Raw genomic sequence first — 17,007 nt, forward strand, 5'->3', positions numbered from 1 at the left:
GGGTCTAGCTGGCTCCTCCCTTAATCCTCTACCTCTGCCTTACCCCAGTCAATACTCTTGTTAGTTTAGTGTCTCAATTGAGCATTTTCCTCAGTTTGCTCTTTGCTCCTCCTTGTGGGGATATGAGCCAACTGAGGAAAAGCTGTTGGACAGAGTCTAAAGAATTGATTCTTATACCCACTTCCCACCCGCGAGTTTAGTTTAAATTAGTTTGACCTGATCACTGAGCTGCTCTTAATTTTATTCCTCCCCTGTAAAGGGAAGGACTGGCCCAGATGCTCTGAGAGTTAACTAGTCCTAACTTTCTGGGATTCTGCAATAGGGCCAGCGACACATAGAGCAGTGGTGATGAGCACCAGCTTTAGAGCATTCCTGGGCTCATGTCCAGCTTCTTTCACTTACCTGCTGGGATATTGTGGGCCAATTATATAATGTCTCTGTCTCTGAGCTTCACTTTCCCATCAGCAAATTCAGTACAATCGTATCCATCTCACAGGAATTGGGGAGGATTTAAAAATAGGATAAAGTATTTTATAAGTACCATCTTCTTTAATTCCCAGGACTACTGTGTAAGGAAGAGACTGGATTACTCCCATTTTACAGATGAGGAAATGAAACTTAGTGACATTAAGCAACTGAATCCCAAGTCACAGGGCTAGTAGGTGTGGAGCTGGATCCAAGCCCAGGCTCAGGCCATCCTTTGACCACTGTGCCATTCCGTCCGAAAGCTTTACCAATGTTCCCCACACACGTTGATAGGACAGTGAAAAGGATGAGTTTCACTCACTCTTAAAGACAGCTCCCTCCCCCATCGTTCCAATTTCTTTCCAGACTTTGGTACCTCCACCTACAAGAGGTACAAAGGACAAGAGAATCAATTTCTGCTACCTACACTCTCAGTGCTTGGTAGACATGGAAGAAACTACAAAAAAAAAAAAAAAAATGCACTCTACCCTGTAGCTCTCAGAGTTGACTTATATAGTCAAAAAGAAGGGGATCCTTGTTAGTGGCTGAAGCTAAAATCCCAAAGCACAGTCAGCCAAAACCTCATCCAGATGCGAGTGTGTGGTCACTGGTCATGCATTTCTGTTTGCTGAATTCCATACAGCCCAGGCAACTGCCTTGCCTTGCTGAAGATCCACAGGGGAAAAAAGTTATGTGCACTAGTACGAAAAAACATGCAAGCGGAGTTCTCGCTCATCATCAGGAATGTTTGGTACAGCAATGTTTATTCCGTGGCCTCCATCCATGGAAAATGTACCATCAGTCCTCATGCGGGGAAAAGTGACCCAGGGCTTCCTTATTGGCTGCTCATGTTGTTAAAATGACGTAGCATCAGAAAGGATAATCTATTTCAATCAAGACAATTTTGTGGAATTACAAAAGTATGTGCATTTTAGTGAAATAACTACTGTTAGAGTTTTTTTGCCTGTTGTCAGACTAAAAATGGATATAAGTTGTCATTAAGTACCATATTCTCCTTTTCCTCAGCTAATTTCTTACATCCTCTGGGGAAAGTTAACAAAAATGATATCCTAATAGATCATTGTCTTTCTTCTTCATGGTACACTTATTTCATTAGTTCATTCTTTGGGGATATGTTATTTTATATTGAAAATATGTATTAGCCATTTTATGATATATAAGTCATTATTTTCTGTATATTCTTCTTATGGATGGCTTGGCTAAGTGACCTTTGTTGTGTATGAGAAATTATCTTGTTTCTGCCTCAAAATATTCTTCTTGGGGCCAGCCCTGTGGCCAAGCGGTTAAAGTTCCACACACTCTGATTCGGCAGCCGGGGGTTCGCCAGTTTAGATGCTGGGTGTGGACCTACTCAACTCATCAGCCATGCTGTGGAGGTGTCCCACATACAAAGTAGAGAAAGATCAGCACACATGTTAGCTCTGGGCCAATTTTACTCAAGCCAAAAAAAAAAAAAAAGAATTGGCAACTGATGTTATCTCAGGACAAATCTTCCTTATAAAAATATATATATATATGTGTGTGTGTATATATATATATATATATATATATATATATATATCACTTCTTGTCAAATGCTCCACTGGCTTTACCATTCCTGCTGTTTGATTTGTATAATTTTTAATATAAAGTACTTGCATTGATTGAATTATGGAAGAGTTCAAATTTCAAATACAAATGTCCTGGTAGTCTCTTTGATAATTGCACTAGCTAATACTCCCTGATGGCTTACTATGCACCAAGCTTTACGTGTGTTTACCCATCAATCCTCACCACCATCCTATGAGGTGCATTACTATTTTTACGCCCATTTTTACAAACAGGAAAACTGAAGCACGAAAGGTTAAGTAACCTGCCCTTGGGGACGCAGCTACTAAGTGCTGTTTCTAGGATTCAAACCCAAGGAGTCGGACCCAATATCTGCTCTCTTAACCTCCCCCTCTTAGTGCCTCTCCAAACCATGGGATGATAGAATAGAATCCATCCTATTGCTTTCAAAAGATGCTGCTTCCACTTTTAAATGAGTACAAATAGATTGTTATTTTCAGCCAGAGAGAGAAGGAAGAACCTATTCAAGAAGGGGTCTAAACAAGGAGCAAGAATTGTTCTTTCCCATGCTTTGTTGAAAGGGCTGGTGAACAAGACCAAATATGTCTTACTCCCCCTGGTGTTCAGAAAGGGAGACTGTGGGGGCCCTTAATCAGATGGAGGGGAAGGAGCCCCGGGAAGGCTTCATTTCCTTTCTGTTCCTCAGCTTGAGAAATGAAAAGCAGCCAGCATGGGATACAGGAGTTTCTTTCTCATCTGTTTTTGCTCTCAAGGCTTTCAATAAGTTAGAACCAATTCAGCATCCAATTGTAAAGCTTGACGGTCAAAGTTATTAAAATTTCTAATTTCCTAAAATTTCTCCTGTCCCCCACCCCTATCCGTTCTGCCACACCCCTGGCCTTCTGCCAGGGCATCTGGTTTTCCATAATTAGCATGGTGGTTCATATAATCTTTCTTTCCCTGTCTTCTGCCCTGGCTGCTGGGCATTTATTCCAAAATCTCCATCACAGTTGCTTTGTTATTGTCGACTTGGACTTTCTGAGAGCCAACACAGTATGAAGAAAAGTCCAAGATCACCTTGAATTTTCATGTCAACTTGATCTTCAATTCTTTGTATTAGATAAAATGGCACTTAGACCCTTAGTTCAAAGAGTGGCTCGGCCCTGGCTACCTGTGGCTCTCACTTGGGGAGCCTTCAAAAAGTACCAGTACTTGGGCCCCACCCCCAGAAAGTTTGAATCACTTCTTCTGAGGTGGAGCCCACGCATTAGCATTTTTTTTTAATGTGAGGTCATGGTTGAGAAACACTGGGCTAAATTAATCTTTTGGCTTAAATCTGAATACCAAGACTCTGAAAGGCCTTGGCTCAGAAATATATAAAATTCATTTAAGTGGCCAATTATAGTTCCCATGACCTGTCTCTTGAAATGGGAAAAGGGAGTGTTTTTTTCTATATAATTATGGTCATCCCCAGATTAAAAGGAAAGGATGAAGTTCATGGCCCTTTTGAAGTGTCCCCCAGGCCTCCTTGGGCCACATCCTTTGCAAGAAGCCTAAGTGTTTCGTGGCTCAGATGTTCCAGCTTATCTTCAGCCCGAGACAAACCAGGGCAGTCACCAGAAATCACGTTCGTGACAGTGCCTGGTGCAGACTGGGTGTGCAAGAAATCGAAATTTGTATGTGGCTTAGCACAAAATGCAGGGGCTACTGTTACTGTGTGAGTTTGGAGATGAGTGTGGTTCCTCATCTGGAAAATAGATATAAGGATGTTTGCCTTACAGGATTGTTTACAAATGAAATGACATAATTTATAGGAAAGCTCCTCATCTCCCTGCTACCACACAGCCATAACTCCTTTCCTCTCCTCTCGTCCCCAGTGATCTGGAAACTCTTCCCAGTGCAGAGGAAGGAATTGCTCTCATTCTAACTATCATTACTATGATCTTGGCCGACATCATCACCTTTGTCTGTCAGAGATGTGAGCAAGGAGTGACTCTCATATTTCTCCTCTGTAAGATGCTAAAGACAGACAGCGACGAGGGACTTTTGTGGTCTGCGCTTACAGCACATACGATAAGACCGTGCAGGTTTCCAGAACTTACCTCTGTTTATTTACTGAAACCTCTGACCGCCAGGGCTGCCACAGCAACCTACTACGCCTGCTTATTGTCTGTCTCCTGTCTGGTCACCTCTCATAGTTCTGATTTGCCCCAGCAGGCTTAGCTTCTGTCAATCTCCTTTGCCCTCAAAATCTTCCAGAAGATGTTTCAACACCCAAGGGAAATAAACAGCCTCCTCCAGAATCCGGGGGACATGGCCAGGAAATCTGTGTTTCAAGTTGGTAAGACAAGGAAGAGACGACTGTAGAGAAAATCTGTAGCTTCTATGTGGGCAGCCAGAGGTGGCAGAATTGGGCAGAGGAAAGTGTGAACGCAGGGAACATCACGTCCTGCGGGAGGTTGGCCAGGTAGAGTGGGGATCGGGGGACATGGTGGTCAAGGGATAGACTTATGGAGTCTAATAGTAGCACCTGAGAAATTAGACATGCTATGCTGCATGTTAGTGCTTTAAATATAATATTTCTCTTGCTTTTCTAGGAAAATCTTTTTAAACATTTCTTCTGCTGTGTTCTTTCATTCAGAGAACATTGGTGAAGTACCGATCATGGGCCAAGTACCCTACTAACACATGAGAAGCAGGAAGGACAGCCCTGACTCATGGAGTACAGTCTGGTGGAGGAGAAAAAAGATCATTAAACAGGCGTTGAATATTAATAGATTTAACTACATTGAAAACAAACAATCAAATTAAAAAGAAACAAAAACATAAGCCAAACTTCCAACGCCTCTCCTCCTTCATGTCCCCTATTTCCTCCCCAACTAGTAGATAGTGGTTAAGAGCCTAGACTTCTAAATAAGGCTGTTTAAATGGTGGGTTCACCACTGACTCCCCATGCAATCTTGGGCCAAATGATGCCTCAGTTTTCTTCTCTGAAAATTCACGTAATAAAAATACTTACAGGTTGTTGGGTTAAATTGAGATTGATAAATTGATAAAAGGGCTTGAATGAGATAATACACACAAAATCCTTAGAGAAGTGTTTAGCACTCAGTAAGCACTCCACAAAATTTAGATTACTAGTATTAATCCACCAGAGTATATTAAGAAAGAGAGGCTCAGGATGGACACACATAAGCAGGTCCTGTAGGGAAATCTAAATGGCTAATTTATTGTCCCAGCCTCCTTCCACCTCCTCCCTTCCCCTGGAGAGTTGTTCTGGAATCCTGCACCCAGTGTACAGGTCAGCCAAGCTGTCCAACTGCTGTTGGTTCCTGAACTCTGCTTTCTGGCCTCTGTAGACAGAGCAGAGAGGCTCTGAGAAAGCCAACAAACATCTCTGTATTCACAGTTGAGCAGGCAGCTGGCAAGTGGGGGGTGTCTTTGCTCCAAAAGATAGCAGGACGGTCAGGGGTTGAACAGTCTGTGCTGCTTTCAGAAAACTCACTGGCCTTCTAGAGTTAGGAGGGGCCCCACAGAAATAAGGCCACAACATTCTCCTGCTTGGGTAACCTTTGCTTCTTGGGCGTCACAAGTCTTCTCAAAGCTTTGACCTTCCCTGATTCAGATATTCTGAACAGCTGTTTCAGCTTTGTATAAGGGACGATGTCTAATAAATTGCAAAAGTTAATCTTTGTTTATCAGGGACATCATTAACATATAAAGGCTCTTTGCTATGATGAGTTTCCACTATTAGTCGGAGAAGTTTCAGTATTGATTATGCCTTCTGTAAACATAGAACTTTTGACCAAAGATGGACCAAGGAGCATAGATTTGGAAGGATAGACTTCTACAACATACTTAGAAAACGTAGATTCCCAAGGTTGGCAGGGCCCTCAGAGGTCTCCCAGTCCAACCTTCCCATCCAATGGGTAACTTTCAAACAGCCCTGAGAGGTGTCTGCCCAGCTTCTACCCCAGCCCTTCTGCTCTCACTAGCTCCTACAGCACTGTGCTCCTGTGATGGCTGCCCGGACAGCTGGAATTGTTAGAAAGTACTACTTCTATGAAGCCGGTTATGTTTTTCTAGGATTTCTACCCATAGGACTTAGTTCTACTCATTTGACATAACACTAAACCCATTTCTCCTTTCTCCCAAATGACAGCTGTCTGATTTCTCTTGAATTTTCTTGTTTTCAAATCAAACAACCCAGTTTGATAGTTTTTCTTAATTCCTCATGATTCTCTGGTACCCCCCAACCTATGAAAGTAAGAAACATCGCTCACTTCTAAGACCACCTGATTAATTACCTATTCCTAATGGCAACTTCAGGAACCATGGGAAATCTACATTTCAGTGCAGTCTGTTTGAAAATCTTATTCTCAAATCTGTATTTTCTGGAAACCCAAGAATACTTAAAACCAAGTGCTGAAAAAACATATGTTTTTCATTTTCACCTGACATATCGCATCTTAAGGCATCATGCTGGGTGTGCAGCAGCTGAAAAAGTTTGAAAAAATGTAGCCACTCAAAACTACAGTGATACAGGGACACATGGTGAAGCAAAACGGTCAATGCATAAAGCAGTTTGGTTTATAGCTTGAGGATTATAATCATTCTGATTAAGTAGATTATCAGATAAAAGGACAATAGCATGGTTTAGAGTCTCAAAAAATTCCAGATACATTTGTACCATTTTTTACCTTGATCACCACCCTCCTGGCTAAGAGAGTGACTTTTTGCACACAGAAGAGATATGTCTATATCAACATTTATTTTAACGTTTATTTAAGTACCTTCCTTGTATTCTAGGATGAGTAGGTATGGTATCAACACTATGGGGTATGTATGACTATCTTCCCTGTGTTACAGAAGAGGAAACTAGGCACAAACATTAATAACTTCCCCAAAGTTACATAGCTAGTAAGTGGTCACACTGAGGTTAAAAGCAGAGATCTGGCCCCAAACTGCATGGTCTTAACTGCCACCCAGCACCAACAGTGGGACTCAGTGATGTGTGGAAACCTTTCAGCCCTGAGCTGCAGAGTATATCTTGGGCAGGACCCTTGGTTCTTCTCTGTGGTAAGGATGTCAGGAAGCTGATTCTGAAGCATCATCTGCTTTAATCTGCCTCTAAAAATTCTGCACCTCAAATCCAATATGTGGGATTTTTGCCCACACATCCAAAGCAATTCTCCAACACCAGCCGGGTGTCCTGCAATTCAACTCACTTCTGACACCATCTACCTGGAGGTAGCGTCAGATTCCACAGGGTAAGAATTCAATCCCACAAGGCTGCCCTCCCAGCCCCTTCGCCACTTCAGATGCCAGTCGCAAGTCCAGGTTGTCACCGGTGCTTCTGACCAACAACCTATGGATTGGAAGCTCCTCTGACTGCTTCCCTGGGTTCAATTAATTTTCTAGAGCAGCTCACAGAACTCAGAGAAACATTTTACTTACTAGATTACCAGTTTATTATAAAAGGATAATATGATAACTCAGGAAAAGCTGGATGGAAGACATACACAGGGCAAGGCATGTGAGAAGGGGCACAGAGAGTCCATGCCCTCTGGAGGCGCGCCACTCTCCCCGAATCTCCACGTGTTCACCAGCCCGGAAGTTCTCTGAAACCTCTCCTTTTGGGTTTTTATGGGGGTTTCATTACAGAGGCACAATTGATTAAGTCATTGGCCATCGGTCATTGATTCAACCACCAGCCCTTCTCCCCTCCCTGGAGGTGGTGGGGGGTGTGGGGGGAAGGGTTGAAAGTTTCAATCGTCAAATCACATGGTTGGTTCTCCTAACAACCAGCTCCCATTCTTAGATGGGGTCCAAAAGTCACCACATTAACATAACAAAAGATACCTCAGGAAATTCCAAGGGTTTTAGGAGCTCTGTGCCAGAAATGGTTATAAAAAACAAATATATATTTCTTATGTCACAATATCATAGCCTCCCATTGGGCTACCTGGAAACCCCATGTCTCTCCTTAGTGCCCTTGACAGTCATTTGTGAGTTGCCTTTTGTGTGATTTGTAATAGAAAGAGCCCTAAAACCAAGCATCAGAATCCCTGAGTTAGAGTCCCAGCTCCAGCAGATACAAGCTGTGTGACCCTGAGCAAGCCTCTAATCTCCTGAGGTTCAGTTTCTTCATTGGTAAAATATCCACCTCCCAGGTTTGGGGTAAGGATTCGTTTATTCATCAAATGTTGAGCATCTCTATGTGCCAAGCACTTGGTGAAGTTTTGAGTCTGCATTGGTGGATAAAATAGACCTAGGTGCTGCCTTTTTGTAGAGCCCACAGTCAAGTGAGGAAGCTAGACAAGAGGAAGTGCGCAAACACATGTATAATTGCAAATTGGGATAAGGGTTCCAAAGGACATGAAAGAGCTCAGCACTGGGAAATTGCATGGGTGGGAGCACCTGCCTAGACAAAGTGGCCAGGGATGGTCTCTTGGAGAAGAATGTGTCCAAAATCCGCCAAGTAAAGAGCCGGGAGACTTTCAGAGCTAGGAATGGTATCTTTAAGGGCTCTGCACTGGGAAACATGATGAAATGAAAATTTATTGTATCTGTGTAAACAGGCACTGTGTAAACTAAAATAGGCTGAACACATGTTTAAAAAAAAAAAAAAAAAGCCTTCTATTGCAAATGTAAACTGGGATTGGCCATGTGCAAAATACAGCTTGGACCATGTTCTTCCCATAAGAGTCAAGACGAACATTCCAACCTAGTGAAGTTTGTTCCATTTCCACAAGATAACAGCCTTTATCCCCCTACACCAAAATTTTAGGTGCCTGGACTGAACAAACACAAGCAGTAATGTTTTCCTTGATTTCCATCATCTACCAAGGAGCAGAACTTCCTCCCTCTCTCACTTTTCCATTTCCTCCACCTCCTGTCCTTGCAGATTGGGCAACAATTTCTAAAAATTTCCTGAAGTTGACTGATGACAGGACATGGGTGTCTGGAGTCTGAACTGCCTGACTAGAGCTAGGATGAGATGCTGGAAAAGGAGCAATGAGGGTCCCTCTCTGATTCTTCGTTCCCTCTTTCCTGTTGGTGCCTTGATTTGGGGGTGACCATCTGTAGGGCTGAGCTGCTACTTTTCTTTTCAAATGCTTTGGTCTTTAAATGTTTTGTTCACCATCATTAAGTATATATATGGTGTGAAAAGAACAATTGGTAAGGCTGAAGCAGGAAGCACCTATTGTAATGGGATCCTTGGAGAATGGAGACTGCCAGGACTTGCTTCTGCTTGGTATTTCTTACATAGGAGCTGTAACTGAGGTCTCAGCAACAGTGTCATCAAAAGAGGATTTTCTGTACACCCACTTGAAGGTTAGCCAGCCCCTGACCCCAGCTGCCCTCTATGACATCACCCTTTCTCATTTTCCTCACAGCATTTATCATTCTCTGAAATGGTGTTGTATATTTATTTTTTTGTTTATCATCTACCTCCCCCACTACAATCTAAGCACTATAAGTTCAAGGTGCTCTTCTGTCCTGTTCACCCTGTGTCCCCAGTGTTTAGAATAGTATCTATCATGTAATGGTACTCAATGGCTAAATGATGAATGTACCAATATATCAAATTACAATAAAGAGAGCTAACACTTCCATGGCTCTCATCAATTTCTAGGCACTTCTCCAAGTACTTTCAGCATATTAATTCATTTAATCCTTATAATAAACACCTGAGTAGGCATTAGTATTATTCCTGTTTGCAGATGAGTAAACTAAGGCATGGAGAAATGAAATGATTTGCCCAAGGTCACATAACTAATAAGTGCCAGAAGTAGGATTCAAACTCAGACTTTCCGGCTCTGTAATCCGCGCTTTATGCACTACATTGATATTCTATGGGACATGCTGCTGTTCCAAAAGAAACAGTGATGATACCAAACAAAACCAGCAAAACCCTTTTACAACAAAACTGTTTCCTACAAATGAGAAGCTTGATCAGTTTAATCAAAGGATTCAGTTGTGTGCGTGTGTGTGTGTGTGTGTGTGTGTGTGTAAAGCAAAGAAATGTAGGAAACTTGGCTCTGTGGATATTCTTTTAGTCTGAACTCTTTGCTTATCAGGAGTTACTTTTGCTTCTGTCTACATCTCACGACTAGAAAATACTTTTGAGGACACCTGAAGAGAAAGTAAAGAAAGTGTCCCTTCTATCAACAAATGCCATTTCTACCCGGTGCAAAGTGCTCACACAGTGGTCAGGCCAGGCGGAGAATGATGAGTCAGGAATTTGCTGGTATCTTTCTGATTTGCTGGTCACTTTGTGTATGGTCAGCTCCGGATCTAACAGTGATGGCACGATGGCGAGGATTCGTGGTAGAGGGAATACAGAAGGAGGATTATGAATGTATGGGCATCATGAGCTTGTCCAAAGAAATAAATACAGAGGCAGTGGCCCTGTGTCTCTCTTTGGGTCCCCTTGGTCATGTATCTTTGCATCTATAAGATAATAATCTAGCCTGTCTCCAGTTATTGGGCAGCACAAATTCTGTGCTGCCCATAAAATGAGACCAAATATCTAAATCACTGTTATCTGAAGCCAGGAGTCTGGCTCTTAAACAAAAGAGTGAAAAGAAAATTGATGAGTCTGAAACCTTAGCCTGTCTTCTTGGCTATCTGATCAGTTAAGATTCCCAGAATAAAAAGTAAAATGAAGATAATTGATAACAATTTTGAGCCTCATCTTTTTCTCAGAGGTTGGCAGTGTTTCCTAAGCGTGGTCTTGGTGTTTCCCATGGTAGCCTTGTAAAATGGCAGACAAATTTCCACACGAATTTCATTTGAGCTTTACTCTGCCCACCCAGCCGTCTCTGCACAGTGATTGGCATCTCTTGGCTCCAAAAGGAGTTTCTTTTTAAAACTATTTTCACCCAAAGTTTTAATCACGTCATTTCCCTTTCAGACAAGTTGAACAAATAATTGCATACTCACGAATTAAACTAAACTGATACTTTAGGGAAGAGCGAAAGGATGTCCAAATCTCCTCATCTTCTGCTTCATTCTCTCCTTAAGGAAAACTATTTTAAAGTATTTATTGTTACATTGTTTTGACAATTTTTATTTAAAAATTATTATGAGGGACCAGCCCAGTGGTGCAGCGGTTAAGTTCGGTGGCCTGGGGTTCACCAGTTCAGATCCCAGGTGCGGACCTATGCACCACTTGTCGAGCCATACTTTGGCAGGCGTCCCATATATAAAGTAGAGGAAGATGGGCATGGGTGTTAGCTCAGGGCCAGTCTTCCTCAGCAAAATAGAGGAGGATTGGTGGCAGATGTTAGCTCAGGGCTAAGCTTCCTCAAAAAAAAAGAAAGAAAGAAAAAATAAAAAAAAATTATAACGATATCTGCATCGTGAAACTCGGTTTTCATCAGGCCATTCACTGCTCAAAAACCTTAGACGCCCTAACTTCTGAGGGCCTTACAAGCCCTCCCCTGTGTATCTTGCCTTGTTGCCACGGTTGTCAAACTGGTTCTTCTTAGTGACTCATGACTGGAGCTTCAATTATGTGATTCTTCTCTCTTTTTTTTCATAAACCAAAATCTGACTACCCATCCTTCAAGCTCTGCCTTCTTCCCTGATTTTCCAGCTCTGGTCCACCATCCTTCCTGAACTCTTAGAGGAATTTAGTCTGTATCTGTAATATCCTCCTTTACTTTTGAGTCTTTTATTTTATTTTTTTTTCGTGTTTTATACATATTGCTATTGCCTTTTCAAGGAGATTTTAAATAGCTTAATGGTAGAGCACTATATCAGTTAGGAATGTATTTTCCTGCAAATAAGAAAGAAACACAAAAAGATTTCTTGTTCTCATGGAACAAGAAATACTTAATATGTACTTAAATCAGTGGACCAGGGGCAAGCCCAGTGGCACAGCAGTTAAGTATGTACATTCCACTTTGGTGGCCCAGGGTTCACCAGTTCGGATCCTGAGTGTGGACATGGCACTACTTGGCAAGCCATGCTGTGGTAGGCATCCCCCATACAAAGTAGTACATATAAAGTAGAGGAAGATGGGCATGGGTGTTAGCTCAGGGCCAGTCTTCTTCAGAAGAAAGAGGAGGATTGGCAGCAGTTAGCTCAGGGCTAATCTTCCTCAAAAAAAAAAAAGAAAAATCAGTAGACCAATCTTGACGGATCATTTGGTCTTTTTTATCATCATGAAAAGGTTACTAGAATATTTGGTTCAGCTGACAGGCTGCAGAAACAAGAGATGTTAGCCATTGTAAAACCATAAACTGTCCAATTTAGTCAATAATATTTTATCTTCATACTTCTGTGCATCTTTATCTATGGTCTATCTATCTGTCTATCTATCTGTGATCTATCAATATTTATTTTGATTTAGGGTTGCTTACCTTTAGACCAACTTATTTCAGTTTTCTACTCTACAGGGCCTCTGTCGATCTTTTTATTCATTCATTAATTTTGTTTTCCACGCTCAGTCACATTCCAGAATGACATGTGTCAGTTGACATGGTGCCTCCTGAACTCTTGGCAGCCCACCTGAGGATTCTGAATTGCTCCCAAACCGTGCCTTTGTTGCATGTAGCTCTGACCTGCGAGCCAAGCTTTCTGAAGAGATGAACAAAGCATGTCCAGCAAGTCGTCAGCTGAGCATGCCAAAGGAATCAAATAAAATCAACAAATAGTTATTGAGCAACAAAAACATAGGATTGCAGAACTGGATGAAACCTGGAGATCATCTGTTCCAATTTGCTCCTTTTTTTTAAAGTTTAATGTGCTGGTTTGTTATTTTCTTATTTTAATCTTTTTCAATAAGAAAATAAATTCACACAAACCCCCTCATTTGATGAAAGAGGAAAATGAAGGGCAAGATCGCACAGCTCGTGGCTAGAAGCCACGTTTGTGCTTCTAGCTCGTGCCCTCTGCTCCTTTGATGGATTGTGTCTGAGGCTCTCTGTTGGGGGTTGAGGGATACAGAGGGCGAATGATAATAACTTTCATCTGTGGAATGCGTTTAGCGCTTTTTCACACGTGATCATTGTCACATATAAAAGGATTGGCAAGGATTATTAGCACCACATTACTGATGACTTTATCATCTTCCTCCTCCTCCAGATTTGCTCCTTCTGCATTCCCATACACCTGCTCACCTTTCTTCTGTACAGCACTTATTTCTGCTGTGATAAAATAATTTTTATATATAATTATTTGTTTAATGTCCCCTCTCCTGGATTATAAACTCCATGATGATAGGTATTATGCCAGCCTGTTACATCCCCAAGTATTTGTTGAATGAAAAAATTCCCATAGTCATCCTGGACTCTCCTTAAACCACAACCTACAACCTGGCCATTTGTGTTCTATATAATATTTGCCAACTTTGAAAGTCTCATATTTGTCTTCATCTTCATTCCTACCCTGACTGCTTTAGTTCAGCCCCTCACCCCTTCTTTAGTCTCCTAAGTGGTCTCTTTGATCCAGCCTTCACACTTCTACAGCTAGAGGTACTTTTCTCAAATGCAAATTTGATCACCTGATGCTTGCTTAGAATATCTCCAGCTTCAATGGTGCCCTATAACTTTCATTCATTCATTCATGCATGCATGCATGCATGCATTCACTCCAGAGATAGTTCTTGAGAGGCTGTCATTTGCTAGGCACTGTATGAGGAGCTTCCTATCTAGAAGCTGATGTAATAGTTTGCTCTCAAGGAGCTTAGAGACTAGTGAGGAAGACTGATAATAAACAAGTATAAAGTCCATATATATACATATGTGATGAGTGTCAGTACGAAGGAAGCAGGTAGGGTGCTAAAATGGAGACTAATGGAGGAGAGGCCAGGAGGAGGGAGAGAGAGAGAGTTTAGATGGGTTACATAGGAAACGCTTATCTGAAAAGTGACATTTCAGGTGAGACTCCAAGGATCAGAAAGAGCTGTCCAAGTGAAGACGCAGAGGGAAAAGTATTTGCACAGAAGGAACAATAGAGCGAAGGTCCTTTAGTGGGGAAGAACTTACATTGTTGAGTTTGTGAATTGAGGGTGTTGCTCTAGATGATATCTGAGTCCTAGTTCTACAAGTCAATCAATGAAGAGCTTACATTTAAATGTACAATATCGGGCGATTTATAATTTTCCATTTTATTTTTACTGCGTCACTGTATTTTCCCAAGAATATTTGGTGAATAGTTTGACTAAGGAAGATTAGCAGGTCCTAGGTTTGGAAATGAAAAAGAATTCAAACAGCTCAGTCCTTTAACTGCATGGTCTTATCAAATTGTAGCTTGACACATCTTTTTTGGAAACTTAACACGAGTCTCTTGAAATCTTTGTTATTAGCCTCATTAGCAACAGGATCTCCTTCCTTGGATATAAATATTGATTTACAACATTTAACTAATAGTCCTCCCTGGATTTTTTCAATGTTTGCTAAATTTCTGGGTTTGTGTTTGCTAGATGCAGAGATTCTTGTGAGGTGTATCAGCAAAGATATGGACTAAGAACCTATAATATGTAACAATCTCTGTAGTGTTGGTCAAAAAGTTCTTTGTCTGGGCTTCATTCGGCTTACTATCTTAAAGAGATCAGATATATTTATATATAGTATATAACATAATATATACAGAGCTGGTTGCTAGGAGAGTATACATGTTCTTTCTCTCTCATCTTAAATAATAGAGAATACACCAATGCAATTGGTATTATTACAACTTGTATTAATAGTATATACTCCACATAGCCTTTAGAAATTAGTTCATTTTATACATGCATAGCCTAAGACTGATAATCTACTAATGATTTCTTCAACTCACATAATAAATCAGAGAACAAAGCCTGGACATTTTGTCTCCTCTGAAAAGGAGGTTACATCACAAGTAGACAAGACTTTGTGTACTCCTTCCTAACTTCCAGAGCGGTGAGATGTCTGTATCCATTTTGTTTGCCCTGATTATGTATTGCATGAGAGTGAAGATTAGCACATCCACTTATTTGAAATACATTTTTTGAAAAAGATTTTAGATGAAATATATTGAACTGGAAGCGTGTAGTGCCCACACTTAGCCATTAGCCTTGATGCTATGATTCATAGCACTTGCTTCTCTGGACCAGTTGAATAATGACAACTCAGCAAAATGATTCCAGTTACTTCTGTACTTAACTAGGGTCTGATAAGTTTCTTGGCTTGAGTCTTATCTTTGTTTGGCCATTAGCATTTTCTAGAATATGTCTTACATTCTGATGCAAGCATGGGTCTCTTCTTAAAACAAATCAGAATACAACAAAACAAATGTGCTGTGCTAAAATATCAACAGACATTTAGTTCTAGAGAGGGAGTAAGCATTTCGGTAGGTTTAATTTTTGTATTTAGAGGGATATGAACAGAAAGAAACAGAAATAAGAAGCTTTGTGGTATTTGTTATGTTTAGCCAGCTCTGGTGGTCTAGTGGTTAAGATTTGTGCTCTCACTACCACGGCCCGGGTTCGTTTCCCGGTCAGGGAACCACACCACCCATCTGTTGGTTGTCATACTGCGGCAGCGTGTGCTGCTGTGCTGCTGAAAGCTACGCCATTGGTATTTCAAATACCAGCAGGGTCACCCATGGTGGACAGGTTTCACTGGCGCTTCCAGCCCAAGACAGACTAAGAAGATGGGCGTGGCCGCCCACTTCCGGAAAAACTGGCCATGAAAACCCTATGAAGAGCAGCAGAGTAATGATGTAGCGCCAGAAGGTGAGAGGATGGCACAAAAAGACAGGGCAGGGTTCCGCTCTGCTGTACACAGTGTCCCTAGGAGGCAGAATCAACTCGACAACACTAAAAACAAATTATGTTCTACCAACTATACACTTTTTATTTCTCAAAAATAAGCAGTGAACATATATCCAAATTCAGTAAGAGGAATCCGTATTTCAAGTTTTCATAGTACATGAGTGAGTTGAAAACAAAGCTCCATCATTCTTTGCTGCTGGCATCTCACTGGAACTTGCATACTGCAGGCTGGACATTAAACATGGACTCAAAGACCACACAAAGCCTTACCTGACACCCATCAGAGCAGACGACAAGGAATCCTGATGTCCTGTCTTATCCACTGTGTAGAGGAACCCAGCTGTCCACCAGGTTTAAAGTGGGACAGGCAAGAGTTTGTAATAAACAAGGTTCTTTTAACGCTTAGAAGCATTTCAAGCCTGAGGCCAGCAGTGGTGCTGTGGAGTCAAAACAGATGCCTCTCAATCCTGCCAGAGACCACAGGAACTCACAGCTGGTCAGGTTTGTGGTCTTCCGTGCACCCACTGCTACAAAAACTTGAGAGCGCGCACGCGCACACACACACACACACACACACACACACACACACACACACACACACATACAAGAATCAGTTGGACATAAAAGAGAAATATAATCCTCCTGTATTTCACATTCCTCTCCTCTCTCCATAAAACCTGGGCCTCACGGTCTCAGGCCTGGGAAGAATTTGGCTGAAAATGTTAACCTCACTGATGACCTGCACTAGAGCATCATAGACAGGTGAGCACAATGCCCTGTTCTGTCAGCTCCTCCCCAAATGGAGAAGTCCTAGATAGTAAATCAAGGTTTGAGCTGCAGAGCCTAATTCTCCACCAGGCTGTGGATGAGCCATCTTTACTTAGCTGACACTGTGTAGAAGTTTTCCATTTTTACCACATGAACTCAACAACAACAGCTCTGGGGGATTTTGACTTTGATCACATATGGACTAAAAGGATGCCATAAACACTGTGATGTTGGTGAAAAGTTTACCAAACATCTTTCAAAACAACAACCAACAATAACAATGCAGAAATAACAATTTCAACAACAATTACACAAAACTGCAGATACTTGGCTATTCATTTCACCATTTGGAAAAAAGAATACTTGTTTTATATTATTTCTGTCAGATGACTCCTTGTAACAACATTGGATTAAGAAAAATTAGATTGAGAGCATGTTTTAATTTTATGATGATC

At 41.5% G+C, this 17,007-nt stretch overlaps 1 protein-coding gene across 26 annotated transcripts in view; it reads left to right on the top strand.

Moving 5' to 3' along the window:
- The window catches only part of CREB5 (cAMP responsive element binding protein 5), a 397,793-nt gene that overhangs the window by 211,979 nt on the left and 168,807 nt on the right, over positions 1-17,007 (top strand). The gene's annotated exons all lie outside the window — the stretch shown is intronic.

This window comes from Equus caballus, chromosome 4 (genome assembly GCF_041296265.1).
Source record: "Equus caballus isolate H_3958 breed thoroughbred chromosome 4, TB-T2T, whole genome shotgun sequence".
NCBI classification, from domain to species: domain Eukaryota; kingdom Metazoa; phylum Chordata; class Mammalia; order Perissodactyla; family Equidae; genus Equus; species Equus caballus.